The sequence below is a fragment of the Sander vitreus genome, chromosome 23 (genome assembly GCF_031162955.1).
Source record: "Sander vitreus isolate 19-12246 chromosome 23, sanVit1, whole genome shotgun sequence".
NCBI lineage: Eukaryota > Metazoa > Chordata > Actinopteri > Perciformes > Percidae > Sander > Sander vitreus.
This window is the reverse complement of record NC_135877.1, coordinates 10765876-10781631: the sequence shown is the minus strand read 5'-3', so window position 1 is coordinate 10781631 and position 15756 is coordinate 10765876. Positions and strand designations below refer to the sequence as shown.

Here is a 15756-nt window from a genome sequence, read left to right as displayed (position 1 = left end):
ACATGGGCACATCCTCCTCGCTCTCCAGGGAATACCCAATAAATTAACGTGTCTTACTGAACACAAGGACCTTCAATCAATAACCCAAATGTCTCCAGTCATTTGTATTACTTTTACCTCCAGCGGGGATACACACACAAATGACACAGTGCCCCCCCTCCCACCTCCCGCAAACAGGCTTCCCTTCGTGACCATGAATGCATTATCATAATCTCTGGAGGGACTCTCCATTCATCTCACATTAGCAAAACAAATGTGACAGACAAAGAACACCGGGCAATTTAGATGTGAAGCCATTAAAACTGTAGTTAGCTCAGAGGAGAAAGACTTATTATGTGAGTAGCCATTAATAAGCCTAGGTCGAACTGTTTGAACTCATCGGGTATTGTAAAGGATGAGGAAGGGGTCTTTGAACTCCCTGTGATGACATGGGTGAGAAGCTGCTGTCACTGAGTAAGGGAGAGATTGGAAGAACGCCAGCAACCCAACCCAACCCCAACTCATGACCCATTACCATGGAAACAGAAGGATGGAGAAAGAGAGAGACAAACCGGAAAACAAGGATTATTTGTTAATGTCTAACATCAGCACATTGGAATCAAACCAATCCTAATTAAGTTTACATGAAAGTGTAAATGTACCACGTTGAATTGAATGAATTTAGTAACCAGGACTGAACTGAATCAAAAATTGAACTGAGTCAACTGAGACCAGAGAGGGCAGAGATGAAGGGGGGGGGGAGAGGGAGATGTTAACGAACACAGACAGGGATGCACCGAGACATCAGAAAACCCCGGCAGGAGAGGCAGAGCGAGGATGATGGGCGACAAAGAGAGAGAGAGAGAGAGAGAGAGAGAGAGAGAGAGAGAGAGAGGCAGACAGACCGCACATGAAAAAATGAAGGGCAAGTGGGAATCAGAAACATACATTATTAACGTTCAAATCTAAAAGCGCTTCATCATTAGAGGGAGCAGGAGAGGGGGGTGGAGAGAGATAGAGTAGAAAAAGAGAGAGAGGAGAGCTGTGAGGTAGCAGAAAAGAAAAACTAGCAGGCCTGACCCCAAGCTCCAGCACATTGCCATGGAGTTGAAAAGAGAGACAGACCATATGAAAACAAATATTTTGACTTTTTAGGAAATATGCTTGTTCACTTTCTTGCAGTTAGATAGTAAGATTCATACTGCTCTACAAGATACAGGAAGGAAATGGTTAGCTTAGCTTTGAATAAAGACTTAAAACAGGGGGATACCGCTAGCCTAGCACTGTCCAAATCATCACCAAATCCACCTACCAGCTCACTAATGAACACATTTTATCGTGTCTGTACGAAAACCAAAGTGTGAAGACGAGAATGTGCTGTATTATGGGCGTTAATGTCCTGGATTATTTCTTGGCCAGGACCAGTGACTTTGAAAGGGTCTCTGCTGGTTGCCTAGCAAACTTATGGTAACAACATGACTCTAGGAAGTACAACCACAAATTGTTGTCTTTACACTTAGATTTTTGTAACGTGTTAATTAGCGCTTTAAATGTGCCAGTATGTGGATTTTGTTTCCTTCAGACAGAGCCATGCTAGCTCTTTCTCCCTGTTTCCAGTTTTCAAGCTATGCTAAGCTAACTGGCTGCTAATATTTAACAGACAGACATGAGAGTGGGATCAAATCTTCTCATCTAACTCTCGGCAAGAAAGTGAATAAGTGTATTTGGAGAGAGCGACCTGACAGGCGTTGTATTTTAAAGTATTCCACAGTTTATGTAGAGTAAATGTTCTAAATCTGTTTGATGAGCCTTCAGAAAAATTCATGAAGCAAAAATAGATCTAATGTGTTCCCTATATCTTCAGTAAGGAACTAAAATATCTCTATGACAACAGTGTGAATGAGAAATGAAAGCTCTGTGAATATTTAAACATTCCCTGGTGATGCCAGTGTTTCTCTGAATGTCCTCATACCAACTTCAGTGAGGTCACTATGTCTGAATACTAAAGCCGTATGTCCCAAAGCCCAGTGCAAAACCTCTCAGATTTACTATCTATCTCCTGTTTCAATTAGCTGCCCAGGTTTATGGATCCACTGGGAACCAGTACGCTGCGTGTGTACATGGTACATGGGGTGGGAGGGGATTTTGCAGGCTGTGATAAAATGACCCAAGGAATGAATAGAAATGTGGGTGCACGTGTGTGGGTGCACGTGTGTGTGTGTGTGTGTCCCTCAGTCTAGGGGATTACGGCACAAACACACACACACACACACACACACACACACAGTAGTAAATTAAAGCAACCTCTATGTCACTTCACCATTAAAGGGTTAATACACATCCTCACAAACCCATACACAGAGCAAACAATACTTTCAACATGGGCTAAAATCACTCTTAGTGACCAAAACCTAATTCTAAGTTGCTTGAAATCCATTTAAGGAGGGAAAACATACTTGCAATTCACCAAAAAACATTAAAGCTCAATATTAATAAAAGTGGCAGATACTGCTAACAATATATGCAATAGAAATTTCTTCACTGCTCTCTACTGTAGCGTTTATGGTTTTATTGCTATTATTGTTAAGAAAAATTGCTTTTGTTTTCCTTTTGTAAATTGTACAGTTGAAGCCTTGTAACTGTAAAAGTAGGTGTAAGCAGCCATCCCAATGGATCCGTTCTTTTTTTATGTGCCCACTCTCTCCCACCAGTGACGGGAGGAAAACTGTGTAAAATAATCTGTATTGTTTAAAGCCCAGTGCCTAGGCTGCCATGAATGAAGACCGACTTTCTCCCTCTTGAGAAGACGTTCCAGACACCAGTTGCCCTGGAGCTGGCCAGTGCAAACAACAGAAAATACAAAAGCAACACATTTGCTTCTTCAAACAAATATAGGGTATCAGCAGCACACCAACAAAGGGAAAAGGTTGAAGGCATTTGCAATTGCCTTTCAGTTTCAAGGTAAGAAAAAAAGTGTGTTACATTGCCAAGCAACGTGATCTAAATTACATTAACGCTTGTGAGACATGTAGCCACAGTGACTTGGCAGTCAGCTATGGAAGCGGTAGCACCTGGGCAGTGATAACTTTGCCTGGAGCCTGAATGTTGTCTGTTAATCAAGTATCAGACATACCATCTGCGTGTGTGATACTTGATGATATTTTGGTGTAGGCCTTGGGGTTATTTATTAATCTCCCTGTGAGTATGTGTGTGTTCTGTGTACATGCACATCTGTCCTCATGTACCTATAGTCACAGAAAAAGACAAATGACCTAATTAAGATGGTTGGGTTTAGTGCATGGTTGGGTTTTAGTTGTCGTATACAGACAATGTTCCACACTGCCATTTACAAAATCCCCTGGCACATGGATATTAAAACTGTAACGGTGCAATGTGGTCCCTTCACATTGGTGGTACAAGGCTTTATCGGGACATACAGTTGCATTGAAAATTAATATTATGTAAATGAATGATTTGCCTCAGGGGTGGCGCATATATGGTAAATGAAAGGGGACCCAGAATAGACCCCTGAAGCACCCCACAAAAGACAGAAGCACAGTTTACAGTTCAGAGTGTTTATACGAATAGCAAACAGAAGTATAAAATGTCAAAATTGCATGATCTTTCTAAAGGTAAGGCTAGTTTGAAAAATGCCACAAGCCTGTGTCAGGATGGCCTTTACAGCTGCTTTAGAAGTCTCCACGGAAGAGTTCAAACCCACACATTCCCTTGTAATGTTTGTATATGTGTGTGTGTGTGTGTGTGTGTGTGTGTGTGTGTGTGTGTGTGTGTGTGTGTGTGTGTGTGTGTGTGTGTGTTTAACACAGAAACTGAGATGAGGGGGGTTGGTTACCATGGCTATTCAAAGGTTTTTTAATTTTAACAGTCTGTGAGCATCCTTCGGATGACAGACAACACACACAGTTCAGTCCCACACAAAAAGAGCAGTCAGAGGGAGCTGGGTTTAATCAGAGAGATTTACTGCCGCCTGAAAGTTTTTTTTCTTCCCTCCAGAGGTTAAGGGGACAATTCTCCCTTCCCCACTGTTCCCACTCGACACCACACAATGCATGCAATGGAGTCATCAAGAATGTCACACATACACACAGAGATGGTAAGAGCAAGAAAAATAGATCAAGATTAAGGAACAGTAAGAAGTAGCATTCATCTGCTGCTGATCCTGCTAAGCTTTCTGCAGCTAAAGGGGAGCATATTGCAAAAGTGTCCAGGTACGAGAGCTCTCCGGGGATTGGATGCAATCATCAGAGTCATTTTACAGCCCCAACAGATAGGGACTGTATTAAAGCGAGAGTGAAGTGGTACAGGAAACATGAGAATGACAGGGATGAACAGAAGAGTGGGAGGTCTGTAGCAACAGACAAAAAAACAGAATAAAACATGATTTGTAAGCTGACTGAAAAAGACTACCAAGTTTGGCTACCATCAATGCAGATGAAAAACCTTGCCGTATGTTGGTCGGCTCCATTAAATCAGTCACAATGAGAGAGAGTCCTGGCGTAGAGTTTAATTTCTAATCTAATCTGAGTGAGTATCTTATAAAATTACACTCTTTTTAGTACAGAATTCCCTCTTGATGTTGCTGATACTAAGCAAACTAAGAAACACTTTCCCAAAGCACAATGTAGCAGAAATCCCAATGCAGCCTTTTAGGTAGCCATGTACTGCCATAATTGCAGAAGCCCAGGGTATCATAATGAAACACAGTAGTAGTATGTGGCCTTGAGGCCATTGTGCAACATGGACAACGCTGTAAACAATCAAGATAGGATCTGTCAGTATTAGAGAGGAGACAACAGGCAGAGATAGAAACACACAAATGTGAGAAACTGTGAGAAATTTAGACAAATTGGATAAGACTTAGTTATCATTGTACTTATGTATCAGTTCAATCAAGAGTATTTCCTTCAGCCTGGAAAAATCTTTCAAGATAAACAAATATTGCTAAAGAAACCAGATCTATCGAGATCTGACAGGCTGTAACTAGCATCACCATGGAGAGAGTCAAGCAGAATAACACCCAGAGTGCTCAACCGAGCAGATCTTGGCAATCAGTGACGTGACATGTCATAAACACGTTGGAAAAATGCCAATGCAGCCAGCACCCTAGAGACCATCTTATCTAAAGGAACAACACAAACGGGAGGCAAGAGAAAGACAAAGATGGAGACAGATGTAGAGTGAAAATGAATGGAGGGCAATGAGAAATGGAAACATGGAAATGAGAGTGTAAGGAACAAAGGGGCTGTTGACAAGGGTGGGCAAACAGTGGAAGATCTAGACCTATAGGATGCCTGGGAGACGTCTAATATTGACTGCATATCTTCGACCTAACGCAGAGAAAGGCAGGAGAAGAGGAACAGAAGATTGAGGCCTCCTGATATTAGTAACAGCATTGGAGAGGGATTTCTCTATGTGATCTCATTAATGCAGGACTCCTCACAAAAACCTTGTTCTCAGGCTTAAGACTGTGATGAGGAAGCAACAAGCTCACACAAAGGCTGCTCAGACACCAACGGCTTACTGTGACAGTGAAGTGTAGATATTACACTTGCTGCATTCTGTTTGGCATTGAAGCTGTAACCAAGTGAGACTACTGTAAATGGGATATCACTATTTTTTTTTTTTTTATCGTTAAACAAAGGACACTGCGTGGAGAGTTACGCCAGATTGTAGCTTTATCATACTGAGAAAAGACGACGCACGCTCCTCACTCTTCTGCTAGTCTCACACCACACAAACAAAGCACCTCACAGCTGTGCAGCATTTGGTATATCCTGCAGCAACCGTGTGACGCAAGACTCTTTTGAAGGAAGATCAAAACTGGAGATGATCGGTGCCAGTTGATGACATTACTGGATTCGCTATTTTTAGAAAACATGTTTTTTTATCTTGCATTTCATTTTCAAGTATGCCTCCCTCAAGGTTGCTGTGTGTATGTAAATGTGGGTATGGATCAGGCTACGCATGTCCTGCTGACAGTACATCAATCATGATATTTCATATCAGTCCCAACTCCGGATTTTGATGGAGCTTGATGACCATTGCATCTTCACACAGATTAATCCACGGTGAACCCCAGCATTTGGGATTACCGGCCTGATTTTTCCACGTCCAGTATGACTCTCTCCACTGTACATGGATGGATTTCAGAACTGGCCTGCTGGACACAGGCCCAGAGCCTTTGTTTAAATGGTCTATTTTGTAGAGGATAGGTTTGGAATAGTTCCAATGATCATCATCAAAAAAAAAAAAAAAAAATAAATAAAATAAATAACAGAACAGTTGAAAAACTAATATGTAGGGTGTGTGCACGATTGGAGTGAGGTATGATCATCTGTGTGTCTGTGCATGTGCAGGGCTAACACAAAGTGACTAATTACACTCCACTCAGCAGTTCCACTAGATTGAATGTGAAAGCTCTATAACACACACTGCACTAGACCGGTTAGACTTGACATTAACAGTCCACTTCTGAAAAAGGACTTAGAGCTATGAGCAGACAAACCAGAGTGCTACCTAAACAGCAGCATTAAGCAAGAGTAGCCAGGGCTCTCATGTTCGCTGAATAAATGTGCTTGTGTGCTTTTCTTTTTTCACATTTATAAGTGCTGTATTTGTATATGGCCCCTTGCAGTCAAATAAACACTCAACAGCCCGTTGTGTAGCATTCGCCTCTGTAGCTCTCGACTTTGTTAATTGAGAGCTACGGAGCCTGAATTTTGTGGGTTAACAAAAGCAGTCTTAAAAAGCAACAGAAGCCACATGCAAATGTTTCCGAGGCCATCCTGAAATATGTGATTTGCCATGATTCACGACCTCACCTGAGCAGAAAAAATTGTCCCACTTATTTGGATGCTGTCATGGTTCAATAATGCAGTGATGTTGTTGCTTCCTTGCTGCGCAGGATCCCCGTAGCATGAATTGGACCCATGCTACTATATTTGCTTACCACCTTTGCCCTGCTTCTTAAACAAATTTACAATGACACACAACATTGACCAGCAGTCAATCCAGTGAACAAAACAGACCATAGACTCAGCCACGCCTGGTTTACAATATGCCAATATCACACTCTTGCTATTAAAAACCCTTATGGATAAAAATGTCTGACAATGAAAATCCATTGAGGAAACACTGTGTGTGTGTGTCCCAATAACCTCATTATTTGACACCAATCTTAGAACTGAGGAGGACTGCTTATATCTATCCTTTGACACCCTTATGTGGCTTTTGGAGCAGAAGAAATCAATATTTCAGGAGATGGTTACTTTCACACCTGCCAATCTCTAACAATTCCTCAAATAACTATAATCATCTCTCTAAAACACCTCTTCCTTTCTTTATCTCTGAAGAGTACACTCAAGAACATCCGGTGTCTTACATTAGTTAAATCACAACGCCTAAAGTATATAATAAGCCTGAAAACTAGATCACAAAAACATGTTTGATTTAAAATGGGTTGAAATTAATTAAACCTCAAATAAAGTCTATATTTTAAAGCAGCTTTCGATGCAGAAACCATGTTGATTAGTGTAGGGGAAAGCGTAGAGGTAGAGATCTGTCCTTCTTGTAAACTATAAAATGTCCATGTTAAAATGTATATCAAGTTTTCCAGCCACACCTTCTTAAAGAAAAAGCATATTGTAGGCCTCAGTACTAACCTGAATGAATGCAGCTAATGTCTGCAGCTTCACATGTACAGTAAAGCGTATTGGCTCAGTGATGGACCAACCAAAGTAGCAGACCCAAGCAGCTTGCTATCACTCAATCTCTCGTTGCACACAAACACACAGGCAAACGCTATTCACTGCTGCCCACAGGGCTGTACGGCCTTGTTGGCCAGCGTTGCTGATCTCGTGGCGGGCCAGACAGCACGGACCCAGCTGTAAAAGAGTGGCTATCTCTATACAAAGGCCCCAGTCAGCACTTTGGTACTCTAAAAACAGATGCTGCCTGAGCTGATGAGTTTCCCTCCCAGCAAAGCAGCCAATTTATAATGGGACAGTCCACAACTTGCGTGCAAATTCATCCTCTATTATGTTTATTAGCCTTGTTTGAGAAGTATTTACATTATGACACCGATAGACCTGATCATTGTTCATTGAAGTACATCTTTATTGTCCCACTTGGTACATTATGTTTGCACTTAAGACTTTGCGTCTTTATGTTTGCACCTAAAGACGACGTGTAGGAGAAATCAGACTCAGCAAAAAGAAAGGAGGTATTGAGCAGAATAGCAGCTCTGTGCCTCTTGTGCATTAAAATATGACTGGCCATTAGGGCTGCATGACATGAGGAAAGTGTGCAATATGCGATAATGTAACGATATTACTCACGATAAATAAACAGATATTAAAGTGAACCCAGTTCTGCTGCTTTCAGTATTCTGATAAAATACAACAAATCAAGTAAATCATTTACAACATTCTTTTATTGAACACATTTAACATTATATTGAACATAAATGGCACCACTAAAACAAGACTGACATTTTAATCGCAGCCTTTCGCGAGGTGTATATTGCGCCAGTTGATATTGCGATACAAAAATGATATACTGTGCAGCCCTACTGGCCATGAAAATCTTTTTTGGTTGTAGCGAGAACTAAATCCCCCCTCCTTTTGGCTAGAGGCTCCATCTAAAAAAATGCCTATGTGACTGCTGGGATTTTGGCTAACCAAGATAAACCGAGTTAACCCACTCCACCTCGAGTTAATGAGCTTGTGAAAGATCAGCTGTCTCAGAAGAGGGGTCTCTGCTTTCAGCTACACTGATGCCCTACGGGTCCCCGTGCCTAATCCAGGGATCAATAATCTTGTCAATACAACCCCGTAGGCTGACACTTGGCTTTGTGATACCCGATACAAACTATTAATGATTGTGTGTTCATGTGAATGCTCTGGTGTGGGTCTAGGGTGAGAAAAGCCAGTGTTTTGAGTAAATCCCAAATCAACAAAAAAGGTTAAAGTAAAAGGAAATTGACAACAGGAGGATGGAACAACCACAATCAAATCCGAAACCTGATTTTGAGACCGTATCCCTCTGCCGTTTCTCTCCAAAATTCGGCCCCGCTACATGTCAGATTGTGAGTGCAAGTGACAAGAGCAGCAGAGCGTTCAATATTTCATCACTCAGTATAGTATTTTGTGGCCTGGCTTTGATACACCAAAGCAGTCACAGTGCTTCTAAGCAAGAAGAAAAGAGACATAGTTTTGCATATGTGAGATAATATCAATTATTCACTTACAGTCAACCAAACAGTCTTCCTGGGTAGCTCGTAGCACCAGACGGTGAACAAAACTACATATTTTTTATTTATATTTATATATATATATATATATATATATATATATATATATATATATATATATACACATACATATACACACACACACACAAAAAATATTATACATTATATTATAGACTAAAAATATGTTATAATTCCGTAAAACATTAAATAGCAGTTTAGGGCAGCTTAAAGTTGTTCTGGTGTGCTCAGGTTTTAATTCAATGTCTGAAGAATTGCAAAATATTCAGTTATGTATAGTAGGTAGCTTTGGCGTTCCTCTACATCTTTTTTTTTTTTTTTTAAATACTGTAGAATTATGTCATGAGGCCAGACTTAAATACTCAAATATCACACAGTATGCCAAATACAGAGAAACGGAATTTTTAAAAAGGAATAATGGTCAATAATGTACCGAAAGACAACAAAAAGCTTAAAAATAGGGCTGCAACTAAAGACTATTTTCATTATTAAATTATTATTATTGCTTGATTTGTCTGACAGTCCAAACCCCAAAAATAGTAATTGGATTTTATATATGGTTAAAAAATACAGTAAATATTTAAATTTGATGGAATTTTTGCATGAATGCAGTGTCACACTGTAGCCTGCCTAACTGTCTCTCCTTAAAATATTTCATGCATTTTTGCATTGTCCAATTTAAGGCAGCCACACATCAGTCAGGTTTACCCTGAAATCATCAGATGATAAAGATTGATGTGTGAACAAATAATTAATAAGAAGATAAAAGAGAGTTGGACAGCCACAAAATGGTTTAGAACTGCATCAAGGCTGTGCTTTATTTAACATTAAAACATACAATGAATGTTACGAGCCAGCACAGGGAGGTGAAAGGGAAGAAACATAAAACCAGATGTTTTTAATAAAAGTAAAGTTATTTATTGGTAACAGAAAAGTGAATCAACAAAATAAGGTACACAAACTACATAGGGAAAAGGGTGTGACAGTCATTATCAGTTAAAGGATCTAATGCCCGGCCGCCTTGAGTCGCCTTGAGTGACAATTTGACACACACACACATACATACATATATATATATATATATATATATATATATATATATATATATATCTCAGCAGGTGAGCTTGATTGCTCCTCTCGGATTGGAGGGTGATGCTAAGTGCCGCTCCAATCAGTGTCCTTAGAGCACCAAAACAGGAAGTGGGAGGGATCGGACCCAGCTGGACCAATCCCCGACTGGAAACCACACATCCTACTTCAGGCTTTATCGGTCAAGTACTGATGTGTGTACAGATAGATTGATAAACCGATATACTTATGAGACTCTTAAAGAAAACAGTTAATTAAGTAAGTCACACAGACACAAACAACTGTATCATCGCTGACAAAGTGACAGTTAATGTGATCCTACAGTTGTGGGACACTCCCTGGACACCTGATAGCTTGTGCTACCTGTTTATGTGAGTGTGTACACAGAGGAAACCAGCGTGGGAAAAGTATGTGATACCCATTTTAGAAAAGTAGCTGTTCTTCCACTTATTAATGGGCCTTTTGTAGAGTGAATATCTGGCAGGTAATATATCACATAGCCTTAATGGATGCTTGAATGAAAATATAACAAAGTGAAGGGGTTTCCTGTGCTTTAGAAAGGACACACTGATACATTGCAGTCATCAATACCAGTGGTCTTTGAGCCAGTTTTCGCTTCTTTTTATTTTCATCTATATTTGTTGGCAAAATTATATTAGGGTTTATATTAGTATATCAGACAAACATGGACTGTCTCAAGCTGAAAAAAGAACAAAACGTCAACAGCACACACACAGCCAACGGCTACATTCTCCAATAATTCCATAAAAACGAGCAGAAAATACAAAATGTGAAATTTGTCAGCCAGTGGGGTTGCAACCGAGCGCTGGGTAAAGGTTAAATGGGCTTTGTGAGTCATCAGTATCAGAGCGGAGAGTGGAGGAGAGATGGAGTGGGTTGATGGTCAATAGCAGCAGTGTGTATATGGTGGGAAAATGCTGGGAGGACACTGGGGGGGGTGTGCAGCCCTCCCAGGCATGGAAGTAATTACAATTTAAATAATGTATACGCGTTCAAATGTCATATTTGATAACATCATTTTTATGTAACAACAAGCTTGTGTCCATGGCATTTCCATTAAAGAACATCAAAAGGCTGTGACAAAGGTTATCATATTAGCTGAAGAACAACAAAACAAGTAACATCATATGGTTGACAAGATAATGACTAATGTTTTTCCTTCCTGTTGATAAGTGAATTTACATGTTAGAACTAAAATCCTCTAAGGCCCTACATATCTGTATATACGGAGCAGGAAGTGTGTCTGATTTCAATCTAGCTGTGTCATTATAATCACTGTGTATCTTAGCAGTCTGAGCAGGGACATCAGGGTTATCTCTTCCCCACAGAACAGGCATGAGGAAAGCAGAGGTAGTAGCTGATTTGGAAGAAAATGGCCTGGTCACAATCTGCTCCTCCTTTTGATCAGTACCAGTCCACAGCGTTTCAGAGAGAAAAATCACTGAAAATTTGTTTCATGCAAAGCTGATGTCTACATCTTCAAATGAAGTGTCTCATATCTCACATCCAACTGCAATGAGCTAAAGTGCTACAACGGCAGCTGGGGGTGCATTACGTCAGGGTGCAAAAAGGCAAGGTGACTGAAGCAGCCTGGCTCTGATAGGACAATGCAGAGTATCTGGCAGACCAAAAAACAGCCAGCTCAGCAGTTCTAGGGGTGAAAGAGATATACAGGAGGACAGTGTGGCTAGAGTGGCAGGGTGGCAGGGTGGGGCATTATCACTGATGGGATACGCCATTGACTTTTTTGGGCCAGCATCCAGAAGCATCAAATGATGCCGAGCAAGAACAAAAAAGGAAATGACTTATTCTAACAGTAAGTCATAGCACCCGAAGCCTGGACTGCATCCTGGTCTGTTGACATGTGCTCAAAGTACATTAAAATGGGTTTATGTGCTGTTCACAACTGAAGGGCAAATTATCATCAAACTGGCTTTTAAATCAATGAACCGAAAAACGTCGGTTTTACTGTCATTTTTCAGTAATTCTGGCTGTCAAAATTCTATATACTCTAAGTTTGGCTCACCACACGTACGCGAGTGAAGCAGTACAGTAATTATGGATGGATCTTCTTTACTGCATCTACGTAGCCCAAAAAAAACAAAAAAAACTCAGTGACTATATTGTAGATTCAAAAAGATTTCACTTTTGGTCAATAACTTAATATTTACCCTTTCCTGTGTATGCAATGGATATATTTTTTATTCTAAGCTTCTAATACAGCATGGCAGTACATGCAGTACATGCACACTGTGTGTACTGTACATCTCATCTCTTTACATAACACATTGAAAATGTCATCCTAATTCTCTGGAGCAGCACTGTACTGCATGTACATGTGCGGTGTGTGGGGATTTCCACACAGTGTGGGAATGTCCATTATGCAGTTTAAATAAAATTAAAAGGACTAAACAAAGCATGCTCAACAAGACCGATGTTACTCAACTGTCCCTTTCTCTCTTCAAGGCCCATAAAGATGGGGCTCTGTCTGCCATACATTGGTTTATCAATTAACAGAGACATCTTAAGCTGATAAATGACTTATACACACTGAGAACTGCTTCTGTTCTCCACCCTACCCCTTCCCTTCGCTGGACAGTTTATATTTTTCTACAAAGGCATTCTTTCAGTACGACCAGAGGGTACTTATTGATGGCGGGCTGGCCTCAGACAGGCCTTCTCTCTGGGGTCAGACGAGTAGGATCGAGGACACATGGGCGCTCCATTGAACTGGAGCCGCACCATGCACAAATTGGCGATTAGCAGATGCTCAATATAAAGTGTCCTCTAAACAACTGAGGCCACACTCACAAAAGTAGTTTTTTTTACTACAAGGAGTTCCTCTTAATGCCACGAGAAGACTAGAATTCACAAATGCTGCTGATAGCAACTTTTGGAGAGAGATGTATCAATACACATGGTGAAATGTACCACAACATTCTGCAGATATAAATGCATCCTAAGGTGTAGCAAATGACACCAGAAATAAGTCTTGCCACAGGGAGCAGTTGGGGTCCTGTGTGGCATGATCACTGTCTGCTTCGGGCCAATGAAATGTCTTAAAAAGCAATACATAATTACACACTCTACAAATCATGTGTAAAGGCTCCAAGATAAATTTCCCATCAAACTAATCTCTCCTCATGGCTGGGGGTAAAAACATGTCTACCTATGATGAAAGGCTAAAAGAAATCTGTTTTTATCCACCCATATAAAGTGCTATTGCAGTTCTCCGTAGAATACAATCATCCATAGCTGACATATTCAATTATGCCCTGTAAAAACATCTTTAATGATCATTCTTAAGGCTGGTTGGCTCCCACCCATCATGTGATGCTGGTGCTTTGAACCAATTGGATGTTTGGTGTGATAAGAGGAGCTTTTTAATGGCTTCTTTGACCCAAATCCTCACTAATCATTTTAGAGCTGTGACAAAGATTCTGGTGGATGGGGGGTAATATTATTTTTAAGCCTACTGTACAATGAATTAAGCTCTAATCACTGGGGTTTGAACATTCCTCCTTCGTTTCCCTTAACACTGGTAAAACAAAAGAGGATATATACGCTTGTGTTGTGTGGCACCATGGTCAAATGTCAAATCTTTTTTAAATGTTTCTTAAGCTATGAGTACGATTAACATGGCAGGAATCGTCTGCCATGTTGAAAACAAATAATCTTTGCCTGCATATGCCTCAGTAAATCATGTAAAAGTAAATCATTATTTTCAACAATCAAATATTGCTGGTAGGTTTCCTACACAAGTGACAGCTACTACCAGTCTGGCAACTCCTTTGCTCTCACCCCCTCTCCCATCTGCTGCCCACCTGATCCACACAAACAAGTCATCTTCGGCCTACAAGCAGCGTCCTATTCAAAAGAGCCTGATAGGACACTAAAAACATGTATGTATCAGCTACGGGCCCTCAGAGTGTGGATGGACCCCTCATCTACAGTTTCATGGAGAGAAATAGCACAAAACCTCATTGGAAGTCTAAGACTGCAAGACCTTGCCTTTGCAGGTGTGTGTCCAAAAAAGTGTATGCTAGCCTATGGCCCTATTATCACCAGCACATTGACTAACTTTAAACAGGTGGAGGAGCAACTGCGCTACACCAATAAGTGGCATTTGAACACCCCAATTTGGCACAATACACACTTAATGTCTGGTAACAAACCCTTTGCTTGTAAGCAGTGGAGTGACAGAGGCATTTATACTGTAAACCAGCTATTCAATGAGAAAGGTATGTTGAGTTTTGAAGACCTGAGAGCTAGTTTTGAGGTGCCCAGGACATCCTTCTTCTTGTATCTGCGCTTAAGATCAGCCCTAAAATGTTATGGAGTGCCATGGGGAAACAGTCTTGAGCCGCACCCGTCATTAAATGGAATTGTTGATTTTCCTGTGAGATGATTAGTGTTCAAGATCTATGCTAAACTGATGCAAGTATCCATAGGAGAACTCCCAATAGCAAGAAAATGGGAGTGAGAGCTGAGCCCTGAGGGGAACGCAATTAATTGGGAGATTGGGACATTTTCCATTGTTCCAAGAACCCAAATCACCAGCAGATCCACTTCAACATATGTCATAGGACATATTGGACTCCTCAGAAGAGATACGTCTCTAAAGTCATTCCCACTCCCTATTGCACGTTCTGTCAACCTGAACAAACTGGAACTTTCCTGCACATGGTCTGGGAGTGTGAACAGGTGCATGAGTTTTGGAATGAAACAACATCAATAATATCTGATGTGATAGGATGTCGAATTCCTACTGACCCGATTGTTTTGTTACTTAATGACGACTCTAAATTACACCTGCTTGGGAGACAGAAGAAAATTTGGCTAGTCGGCTCAACTGCAACCAAGAAAATGATAGCTCAATGCTGCCCCCCCCCCACACACACACACACACACACACACACACACTCACTTTGTATAAAACAGTGGTTGCCGTATTTTCTAGACATAGTTATGCTTGAGCTCTCTACAGCAAGGATTAACAAAGCCAAATCATTGATTATGGACCTATGGAAAAACACAGCAGCACAAATATCAGACCTAATGACCTCAGCATCGCAAGAACTAGAAGAGAGTGACTAGGCAATGTGTGATTTTTTGTTTTTTTGTTTATTTGTTTTTGTTTTCCTCGAGACCGCAGAGGGTAGGGGGTGGGAGAGGGTTTTTGTTCTATGTGTGTGTGTGTGTGTGTGTGTGTGTGTGTGTGTGTGTGTGTGTGTGTGTGTGCGCGCAGGAGTGGCATGTTATGTCTCCTTTTATTAATCTCCACTCTCCAGTCTCTTGTTTTACTTCAGATGCAGCCTGGCACAGCTGGTGACCACAGCAGCACGTCGTGCCGCTCCTCTCCGTTTCTCTTTACTCCA

General features: G+C 40.9%; 1 protein-coding gene across 2 annotated transcripts in view; it reads right to left on the bottom strand.

Annotated features, from left to right (window-relative positions):
- Positions 1 to 15756, bottom strand: part of nrcama (neuronal cell adhesion molecule a) — a 55088-nt gene that overhangs the window by 34174 nt on the left and 5158 nt on the right. The window lies entirely within an intron of this gene.